General features: G+C 27.6%; 1 protein-coding gene across 2 annotated transcripts in view; it reads right to left on the bottom strand.

The window, feature by feature from the left end:
• The window catches only part of LOC122713890 (protein roadkill), a 189152-nt gene that overhangs the window by 82093 nt on the left and 94660 nt on the right, over positions 1-12399 (bottom strand). For both annotated transcript variants that reach the window (XM_043934712.1, XM_043934714.1), the window contains one exon: positions 3664-3722. The gene's annotated coding sequence lies outside the window, so the exon portion shown is untranslated. The remainder of the gene's footprint in view (positions 1-3663; positions 3723-12399) is intronic.

Genomic DNA, 12399 nt, shown 5'->3' with positions numbered 1-12399 from the left:
TAACAATTATCGTCAAATAAAATGATATAGAAGAGATTTCTTTTTAATTTTATAATTTTAAATTATTAAATATTAAATCTAGTTTATTCATTTTAATTTTATTTTATTAACTTTTGATGAAATATTTCTTTAATTTATGATATGTATTGCAGATTTCAAAGTATACTTCTTAATATTTATATAATTTCTTATAGAAAATTAATTTAAAATATTATCGATACAATTTTACAGATTTTCAAATTACAATTTATCACTATAAATATGAAATTAATTGCACAACAGTAATAAATTTGATAATAAAACAAAACATTATAACAAATTAAAACAATTATAACAAATTTTTATTCGTCAAAAAATCCTTAATAGAGATACAAAAAGTTATTACTAAATCGATCAAAGATGCTTTAAATTCGAAGAACCAATGAACGAAACAAAAAACTTCTCGTAATCCATTTCCCAACGATCTTCTATATGGAAATTATCGATAGTCGCTCAAAACTTTGCCATCCCATATTAGGCCAGTTTCGACACCGTGCTAGGTTTCACGATAAAACGATCCAAGATAGAGGAACTTTCTAAGAAACTTTCCATTCGCGTTGAAACAGATCACGATCCTGTTAAATCTTTGAAGAAATCCTAAGAAATCAATTGCACTAAAAAGAAACTAAAAAGATAAATAGGAATAAATAAATAAATAAAAAAAGAAATTACACAATTATGATTATGATTATTATTTTTTTTTTCCTCCACTTTATAACTATTTGTGACAACGGTGAAGGAAAGAAAAAAAAAAATGATGCGAACGAGAAGCGATATAGTTGGACAATGAAAAACGAGTTGCAGGCGACGCTCATGTAATAAAGGCGTAAGGATCATCGATATTAACAACGATATCTTTATGTAACCGAGGACAAGTGATGTCATTTTCGCATATTCACAATGGCTACACGATGATGGCACGACTGATGCTTCTTCGTCCTCGATTGCGAAATTTCTGGTGATAATTGATAGATCTTATAGAGCAGAATGTTTCAATCTTCTTTTGAGACATGATCATCTTTTTGTGATATAAATAATCTAGGACTCTCCTTTCTTTTCGTAATAATTATTCAAAAAATATTATATATAAGATATTATATTTTTGAATTATAAGTTGAATAACAGATGAAATAAAAATTTTTAATTTTAATAGTATATTATTTACAGTAGAAATAAATAATTTTAATTATAATAACAGAAATTGATATTTGTATCGAATTTAAAAAGAAGAAATAAAAAAGTAATAAATAATTGAAGGAATGCACAAATAAACAATTATATAAGTATAATAGATGTATGTAATTAATAGTCACGTGGCGCTAGTGTCACGATGACCTATAGTCGCGACACTAGCACCACGTGATTATTATATATTAATGAAAATCTTAACCTTTGTAACTTTGAAAATGGTATTAATTAAAGTATCATCATTAATTCATTATATTCGATATAATGTTGTTGATTGAAAAGCAAAGTTAAAATTAATTAAAATATTTAATTCATTTTTAACTCTTTGGCTTACTTTTAGTATTCATTAAATATCCGTATTTAAACTTTTCATATAACTTTACTATAAAAATACGGATATTTCAAATTTCATATTTTCATTCTTGCAATAATAAAAATAAAAGATAAAAATTTAATTCATCATTCATACCGAATATATTTTACTTTAGATATATACTACATATATTTTGCGGATTTTTATATATTTAAATTTCTCATAAATGCATAAAAATTTTCAATCTAATAATTATATATAACAATTTATTTTCAAAGCATCACTTTAATCATAATAATTCATTATATTCAGATTAGACAACGTTTTGCAGAAAATTTTTTGAGACGCGATCATCTTTTGTAATATAAATAATCTAGGATTCTCCTTTCTTTTCGTAATAATTATTCAAAAAATATTATATATATAAGGTATTATATTTTTGAATTAAGTTGAATAACAAATGAAATAAGAATTTTAAATTTTTTACATTTCAAATATTCTAATATTTACACGTATCTATTTACTATTTATTAAATGCTCGTTATAAATAATTTCAGCATGAAATTACTTGTAAGATGTTTTAATATCAAGTTTCGTTGGCGAGATTACTAATAAATATAAACGAGAGGAGCCCGATTGAAGAAGTTGAAGACACCGAATCGGCACCGAGTTGGAGAGGAATTTATAAGATTCCTATGCAGTAACTATCGCGAAGGCCAGAAGAGGCTTGTTAATCAAACCGAGTAAACAGGAAAACAGGTTTCGCGGATCACTTTGGCTCGGTCACGTTTACTAATTATCGAGTTATTACAAACGGCGCAAGGAACGATTTACGTGTACACGAATCGATTCCAAAGCAAACTGGCCATGATGAAGTGCTCGAATCAGGAGCACACGCAAGTCGTGGTACCGCGATAGAGTCGAGAGGCAATTTCCTTTTGGTGAAAAATAAATCAAATTTTATGAGTATTTTGTGACTTTCATTATGCCAAAATTTTGGAATCGCTTTTGTCAATTTATATCTTTGCTTTTAATCGCATAATATTCGTAAAGAAAGAAAGAAAAAATTTCTGTGGTAGCAGAATTTTAGATTTGAATTTTCTTTTTAATTTTTGGTTTTTATAGAACGTGTTAATAATGCCAAATTTTCGATAATAGTATATATATATATATTTTAAGATTTTTTATTAATTTTTGAATTTTATGGAATATGTTAGTGATTCTAACTCTATTCTTTCATACTTTATATGTGAAATAATTTTAATGTTGGTTATTATTTGATTTTATAGCGATTGAAATTCTTTTTAATATACTTGAAAAATATCTGATATTGAATATCTATAGGCACATATAAATAATAAACAATAAAATTGAATTTCGTATTTTATATTTTACTATTTTAAATATTGCTTTATGTACACTTGATGTGCATCTCTGAATTTATAACAAATTTTTTTATAAAATTAAAATATTTTTAACTTTATAATTTATTTTTTAACTTTTTTAATTTTTTATTAAACTTTTTTTAAACTTTTGGTAAGCTTTAATCACAATTTCTCTGTAATTTATAACAAGTATGAATTTTAACAACTTGATAAATTCTAATTAATAAATCATTGAATGTTTTCCTTGACAATATCAGAAAGATCTGACTCAACGAATTAGAGAGTTAAGAATGGAAGCCTTAATTCACCGGAAACACCGGACAAAATAAGCGTTAAATTACTTTGATACGATAATATACCATACTTTGTACGCAACCAACTAGTTAAATTTACTTATTTTTTAATACTAATGTATTGAATTCGATTTACATATTTTAGCATAAGGATATATTTTTCTTATTTAATGATACAATTACGTCACTTATTCTTTAATAGATTTCATACTTTTTGCTTCTTTTTCCTTATTTATTTATTATTATTATTCTTATTCTAATTTTATATTATTTCGTTAATTGTGTGTAATTAATTCACGTTAGATCGTTATATAACGTTCAATTGAATCAATTGGTTATAAAAAATTGGATAAAAACGAATTATAACGAGCAACAAAGAATAATATAAAAAGGAAATGAATGACGAATAAAGAAAATGTATTGACGAAGAAGGCGTGTTACTTACTCGTCGACATAGCTCGTTTTGTTCAGGTGAGGCCTGAGCACAGCTCAAATAAAGGACATCTGAAACCAAAAAACGAAAAGGAAGATTGGTACAAGGCGAACATAAAGAAACAGAAAATGGCTGACATAATATCTTCGATTATTTTCACGATTTCGTTTTTTCATTTTACTTATTTATTGTTGAAAATAAATAATAAATAAAATCAATGAAATGACGATAAAATATTATTGAATAGAACGAAAAAGAAAATTGTGATTTTTTTTTTATATGAAATGAAACGTTAATTTTTTTTTTTTTTACTATGTAAATTTTGATTTTTCTTTTATTTTCTTTTATTACACAATTTTGCATATTATTTTAAATAATTATTATTTTAAATAATATAAAATTTTTTCTATATTATTTAATTGGAATCAATGAAAAATTTCATACTTATTCCTGTATTGTCAATTTATTGTTATTCGTTATTATTATCGTGAAAAAAATTACCATTTCTAAATTATTGATTCTACCATTATTTCTTAAAAATAATTTCTTTCATTTTCAACAGAAAAACTGTTGAAAAGATTTTCCACCTATTTCTACTTTATAATCTCAACAATTTGCGTATTCCATTTCACTTATAATTTATAATTTCAACGTGTCTCTCATTTTATATTTATCCAATTAAAATTTCGCAAACTCATATCCGATCGAAGAAAATTATTATTATTCGTTATAAGATTAAAAATATTCTTTTCTACATTTAAACAATGTTTCGCTTTACATCACACACCAAGTTCCGACAAGTATGCGAATGCATCGAGCAGATCATTTCGCCTCTGACCAAGATTGGAAAGAAGACCAGTTTTCAGCTAACTCCAGCTTAGCTGCTTTCGATTGTCAACCGCGTTGGCCGCGTTGGCGAGGTGAAAATCGGCGCTAGAAGCTAAAGGCAGAAACTTTCAAATCGCCATTCCACACCCGGGCACTCGCCACTTTTCACTGCTTGCTTTTCACTCGCTCGCCTCGTGATTCACTTTCCTCCGGTGGGCGTTCACGACGCCACGAAAAAGTCGTAAGAAACGCGTGGAAAGGGGCGAAACGGATCATGAAAGTTCGTAACGGTGGCCTGCAATCTCGAACGTTTTTCCATTTTGTATATATCATGTACAGGGTGGTCCATCTAACTTTCTCTCTATAATAAAATGTCTGAAATATGTCTGTTTTGTTTTTTTTTTTTTTTTTTTTTTTTTTTTTTATTTCAATGCAATATTGGACGGTTTCAGAGAAACGCATATTCTGGTTTTAAATTATGCTCATGCGAATTAACAGATGCAACTGATTATTTTAAGAAATCGTTAGTTTAAAAGATATTGTAGTTTGAAGTTTATGAAAGTTGAAAAAATGTGAAAGTAAGGAGAGCATGAATGGATATACATAAAGTTTTGTAACATTCAAGATAAAATATAATTCTTATAAATAATTTTTCGAAAGAAATAGCTTAAAAATTGTTTTTTTTTTTTCTTGCAGAGAATAATAAATTGCATTGATTCTAAAGGCTAAAACGAAAGAAATGAATTTTATATTAGAAATGTCGGTTAAGATTTTTTTTTTATTAAGTTATAAACAATTTGCATTAAATGAGAAATATTGATTGTCTCTGTTTTTAAAAATTAAAAATTAACAGTTGATCTTTCAAATTACACCCATTCGTATTCATTACCCTATAAAAAAATTGAATTAATTTTTATATAAACTCTTTACGTATTAAATTTATAATGTAAATCATGAAAATAAGAAGGTTTTATAAATTTTTATCAAATATATTATATATATATATATTTTCCTTTTTTTAATTTTAATCTCTTAAAATTATCCACGAAAATCATTATAGAATATATAATTCGAAACGAACGATCCAAAAATGATCCAAAATAAAATCCCAACATTTTTTTACATTATATGCTATTTTTACATATACTTCATTCCATTTTCAAAAAGTTTGCAAACTTTTCTCCGAATATATTCATTTTTCTGATAATCGTTATCGATCCTCGTGAAGCAAGGGTCGAGGGCAAAGGGTGAAGAGGAAAAGGAGATGGATAAAGATAGAGGGCAACGCGCACAGTAGCCACGCAAGGGCTTTTGAAACGGAAAAAAAGGAAAAAGAGAGAGAGAGAAAGAGAGACTTGAATACTGCGTGTGGTACCGGATGAGGAGAAGGCCTACAAAGAGAGGGGAGCAATCGGGGGACGATTTGGACAGCGACGGCCCTGAGCCACTTGCCACAGTAGGTCAGCTCTCTTCACCTCACTTCGCCTCGTTTTTTTCGAGCCTTCGTTGCACACACAAGTCGAGGAGGATCCTATCGTCTTTCGACCGACGACACCTTTCGTTTCGATCCTTCCTGCACGTCTCTCTCAACCCTCCTTCCTTCCGACCCTATTCGTTAAAAACGCACCGACCAAATGGGCCTTACTTGTACAATGGCACTCACATTTGTTTGAGTTTTGTTTGAAATTTCAAACTGTGCTTCATTTAATTTTTATTTGTTAAGACATTTCGGTAACCTTCTAAATGAGGCCCGTCTCTACTTTCATTTATGAAATTTTTGGTAGATAGTAGATCAAATGAATTCCTAACGATTCTGAATTCTAAATTCATTTCAGTATATTATCTGTGAGAATATTCATAGATCAGGGCCTTATCTAGATGTTTTGTAATTATTGGGCCCGATGATATATAAAGTAGAACGTCTATAATACTATAATACTTTTGATGAATGATTATTGGATTGCGTAAACTCGTTGGAATTAATCAAAATAAACTTTTATTTTCTCTTTATTTGTTAAATTGGGCCCACCTGAATTTTCATTCGAAAATAAAAATAATAAGTGACCAATTAACTCAATTCCTATTGATTGTGGTTTTTTACATGAAAATAAATTCATTTTATTCTTTATAGAATAAATCACAAGTTGGGGCCTTATGGATACACGTATTGAGTCAGACTATATATATAATATACAACTTCGTTTTTGGAACGGAAGTTTAAGTGAAATTTTAGTACATTATGGCCTCTCTTTGTTGGTCAAGACATGCATAAATTGGGCCCAACAATACTACTTTATTTGAATTTTATTTATCGAAAATTTTAATTAACCATCATCGAATCCATTTATCTTTATATGAAATTATATTACTACTAAGATCAGGGCCTTATATATGCTTATATTATAGATGCTTTTCATGAATTGGATTTGATTGTACAATGTAGAACTTAATTATTAAAATGAAATTTTGATCAAAATCTTGATCTATTTTCTACAATTTTCAATTTTCTCTCAACTTTTTTGTTCGTTAAATCATAATTAATCAAATTAAACTTAACAATATACAGATACAATTCCGTTTAAAAGAATTTCATCTATTGAAAATCAATTTACAAACTATTAATTGAATTTCTATTTGAATTAATTTATTTAAAATATTTGAACTTGAATTCATACTAAGAGCCCAATATTCAAACAATAATCAATTCTTTCATCCTATTATTTAATTTAAAAGAAAATAATTGAAATCTACAATGATTTCAGAAAAAATATCCTATAGCTAACTTCATTCGAACCATTCTATGCGTACATGCTATTAAAAATAAAGTATATTTGTGGGAATTTGAAAAAAGAAAAAAAGAAGAAAATCGTTTTAATACCGGTTAAAAAGATATCAGTTTTCGATATCGAAAAATTTTTCCGGATATTAAATAAGCCCGGTAACTATCGGTATTCTGTTAAAAATTCTCTCGACAAATTTCATTGAAAATTATCAAGAGGCGTTCGTCGAAATTTATCAATACAGGTTCGTTGAATGCAAGGTTGTTTGCCTTGTATGCGACCACGCGTGACTATCGTTCCACGTGTTCGCATAATGTACATACTCTACGTAGAAACGCGTCTTAATCGAGCCAACTCTCCATAGAAACCGTCCAGCACGTGTACAGGGCACTGAATACGGATAAACGGTTGTTGAACGTAGTATGTAAGTAAGTACTTACTTTGTCGACTGGTGCGCCGCACGTGGGACGCCTGCCTCCGTGGATAACATCCGTTTACTATGAATATAGAAAACATCACTTCCTGCAATCGCCATTTTCGTATTTTATAATGTAACGACACCATTTTGGCGTGGCCATTGAATCATTGTCGATCATTTTGTTATTATATGGTAGTAATAATTATATTTTTATAATAGTAATATTAAATATATAAATTTATTAATACTATGATATAAATTTTTTTATAAAAAAAGAAAATGGAGTTTTAAACGAATATATATATAAATTATTGGTATACACATTTAGAATATGACTTTTTATAATAATTTTCGGAATCAAAGATCCATTTTATGATTCGATACAATTAAAATGCAGTTTTCTGTGTTTAACATCGTTTTTTTTTTTTTTTTTTTTTTTTCGTTTCTTTGGATACGTGGACAGATTTTTCTATAGAGTAAATAAAATTCAAGTACAATAACGTTTCTGAGCACGTTGAAATTAGTAAGTGCTACGTTCCTATTAGAGGGTAATCGAAATTCTGCTCGTATAACACATGTTCCATCGGAGCGAGCTGACTGCTCGATTATACCGGATAATTCGATTACTTTGAACGAGCTCGAATACACTCGATCTACTCGAGAACTACATTCTATCAACTTGCTAACAATTGCATTGGAAGAACAATATTTTTCTATCCAAGATTGGAATTTTTTAAAATAATTTCTCACGTCAAACTACGTTTTTATGCCGATCATCAATTATTATAATAAAGATAAATCATGAAAATTTATTTTTTTTTTTTTATATAATAGTTTATATAATATTTATATAACGTGAAAAATATATGGTATATATGAAAATTTTTAAAAAATTTCTTGAAGATATATAGATTTATGTTATAATTGTATATTTGTAGCATTTTTCTTTTTAACTATACATGTATATAGATTTTTCTATAATTGATGATACGGAAAATTATTCGACGTGAAAAAATAAGTCGAAAATATGGAACAATATTTTTTATTTGAAATTGTGTTTTCGAGTGAAACGAATTCGAAAAATTTTCAATTAAAATTGGTTATTTACGAATGAACTATCGACAAATGGCGTACAAATATAAAAATAAATTTTAAATAAATAAATTTATCAGAAATTTTTTAAGAAATATTGCTCTTAATTTTTAAATGAAAAAAAATTTCAGTAAGTTAAATTCGAAAAATTTTCAAGTACAAATGAAATTGGTTACTTCTCGATTAGATAAGAACGAATTATAAATGGAAGGTTATTTTACATATAAAGATAAGAAAAAATGTAGAATAAATTTTTTCTTCATTTCAAAATTAGTTTTCAAACTAGTGAAAGTTTGAAAATTTATAAATCATAGGATTTTTTGCATATATATATATATTTAATTTCAATTTTCTTAAAAATAAGGATACAAACGATAAAATTTTGTTCTATTATTTCTTGTTTCTTTTTACATGCAAAATAATTTTTATTTAAAAAAATTTTCAAAGTTGATTTACTCGAAAACAAAACATTCAAATGAAAATATTTTATTCTATATTTTCAATTTCAAATACTTTTTCTCTTATAGATTCTTTTCCAGGAAACATCAGGCAATAAATAAATAATAATGATTACAAAATTTTGACAATAAAATAAAATACTTAGTAACACTGCGTCATGAATAACTAATATGTAGTGCAAAATACTCGGTCAAGATTGAAGGGATTCACTCTTGATGATTGACGTCATTCTGACGTCATGTCATCAGTCGAAGGTTAACCTCCAAAGATCTTGAACATCTTTAATAACGCTTTTCAAAACAAAAAGACAGAAAAATAAGAAAAAATAATCATTTATTCCTTTTCCAAGCGTGATATTTCATTTCAGAATCATTAATTTACTTAAACTATGTAGTTTATATTGCCCGCCAAAAGATTCAATATGGCGTCGTTCTTTACAACTTCAACGAAACGAATATCCTTCTTCATTTATAATTGCATACAATTTTGCATATAATTTTCAGAATTCTTATAATAAAAAAAAAAAAAAAATAATAAATAAAAAGAAACTGATATTTGATCTCCATCGTGCAAATTAAAATTTACAACTGTTTCATTATTACTGTATAATACACAATCACGATATTCGTTAATTATTAATTATATACATATCCGATAATATATAATATAATTTAACGACCTTATGATATCCTTAAAATCTCATGGAAACATCATTAACGAGGTAAATATCTCCATAAATACCGATCTCTCTAAAGAAAAAAAAAAAAAAAAAAAAAAAATTACACACCGCTGAAAGGATTATACACGTTGATCGGTATCAGAGTCGTTTGTTATATATGTTAACATCGGTCGTAAATCGATCGGAACCGTAGGTGTTGCCGAACGCAGCGAGAAAACCAGCCGTCAGGCTATTGGAGCAGAACCGCAACGAGATTCCTGCCTCTATCCGCGTATTAAAAGCGTCGCCCCTTATTGCATGGACGAAAACTGCGCGGCTCGTGGCCGTTTCCAGGTTGTGGAACCGGTACGTTCTACTCCTGAAATTCTTCCACGCGGATCGATCGGCCCTTTAAATCCCCGCCCGAGCACGCACTCACGCACGTTCCGGATGGAAGTTTCTTATCTGGAATCCGTTCGAGTGTCTTTTTACCGTGAAATCGATCATTCAGATGACTCAGTTTTCGATTTTCAGATGAATTTTATCGATGAATTAATGTTGCATGCATATTTTTTTTTGCGCAATTTCACCATTTATGCTGCGTGAAAATTATATGATTTATATTTCAGATTCATTTTTTTATCCGAAATCGTATTTGTTAATATTATTCGTATATTGAGTCTTTAAATCTGTTTCGAGAAAATATATAATAAAAGTGGGCATATGAAATTCGTGATCTGTTTTATCGAAACAAAAATATTTTTATTTTATAATGTTTAATAAAATTTGCAAGTAAATTAATAAGTGTAAATTAGTAAGTTAATAAGTAAATTATATATGCATGATATAGAATGTGAAAGATTAATTTGATGGAATTTCTATTTCATACAATTGTAATGCTTTTGATAAGATTAATCGAATTTTTCAATATAATTCATTTTCTACTCTTCGAAATTGAAAACGTTCTTGTAACACATCATAATTCAGAGATAACTTTTTTTCTCGAATTAATTTCATACAAAAAATATACAATATTATTTTTAAAAATAAAACGCAGTAATAATTCATTCCAGAATCCTTTTATCAAAATTAAAATAAAGAATAATTTCTCCGTTTTTCATCACGATCATTAAAATTACTTTCAAAAACAATATCATCTCTAAATATCATTCAGTGTAGAAAGTGAAATCCAGTCTTTATCGAAACAAGCTATCAAAAATTCAATTCTCGAGGGAAGAAGGGCGACTAAAAATCCGAAACTGTTACACACACATATATATATATCTCGAAACGTTTCGATATCATCGTCCTCGACGATCTCGATGGTTGTCCCTTTCCCAGACGTTTATTAGTCCGCGAACGGAGGACTTATCGTTAACCTCGATCCTCCTGAGCCACGATGTTAATACCCACTCCCACTTGTCTAACTGTACTACTAGGTCGGCCAGGTGGCATTTAGACACTCGATCGATTAGAAAGATATCAATCCGAGAACAATTGCCTCCTTGTGTCTCGATTTTCCGCCAGGGAAAATTGTTTACAGCCGAGAAAATAGGAACGTAAGAGATGCAATTGCGGGGGTTATAGGAGAGGAAATTTTTCTTAATTTATCGATCAAAAAAATTTATTTTTTTTTCTTTTTTTTTTTTTTGTTGAAAATAAAAATAAAATAACTGAGATTCTATTTAGACGTACAATATTATCGATATTTTTGACTCGTGATAAATTTTCGTATTACGAAATAATACGTAGGAAGTTTTATAGCCGTATTTATGATTTGTTTGCATAATTAAAATTTGTAAATTATTGTAAGTATTGGTGTAGCGTAATCGATGAATTGTAATTAAGTTCTATGTACAAAACTACTTATACGAACGTATTTTATAATTAAAAGACATAACGTTTATTATATAAATAAGAAGAAATGAGTTATGTGATTGAATCTATTTATTCTAAACTTTGATTATTCGAAAGAGATAATTTGAAATATAGCAATATTTGTATTAATCTGTTTTATTTTTCTAGAATTTTTAAGATTTTTTTTCAATGATATTTAATCAATTTAAATATAAAATTTTACACGAAATGTCTTCTAATTCTAATAATCTATCATCTAATTGATGATATGACAGAATCGTAAAGTGATTCTACGCGAGGAGTAAAATAAGTTGAAAAATTTTTCAAGTACAATTATTCTATTGTTGCTATTTCCCGATTAGATACGAATGAATTATCGATAGATTTATATTCTATAAATATAATCTATTATATTCTATAAATATATTCTATAAAGAAAAAAAATAAGTAAATTTTTTTTAAAAATTAAAAGCAAGGTTTCTCAAGTAATAAAAATTTTTTGCACATATCGATAATTCATTCATATCTAATCTGAAAGTAGCCAATTTTAATTGTATTTGTAGCTAATATTCTATACTTTTTAACTTGTTTTTAAGCTTATTTCGCTCAAAAGCAAAGTTTCGAATGAAAAAATTGTATTATATATTTTCTTTATA

This window comes from Apis laboriosa, unplaced genomic scaffold (assembly GCF_014066325.1).
Source record: "Apis laboriosa isolate Shangri-la unplaced genomic scaffold, ASM1406632v1 scaffold26_cov146, whole genome shotgun sequence".
NCBI lineage: Eukaryota > Metazoa > Arthropoda > Insecta > Hymenoptera > Apidae > Apis > Apis laboriosa.
This window is presented reverse-complemented; position numbering and strand designations above follow the sequence as displayed.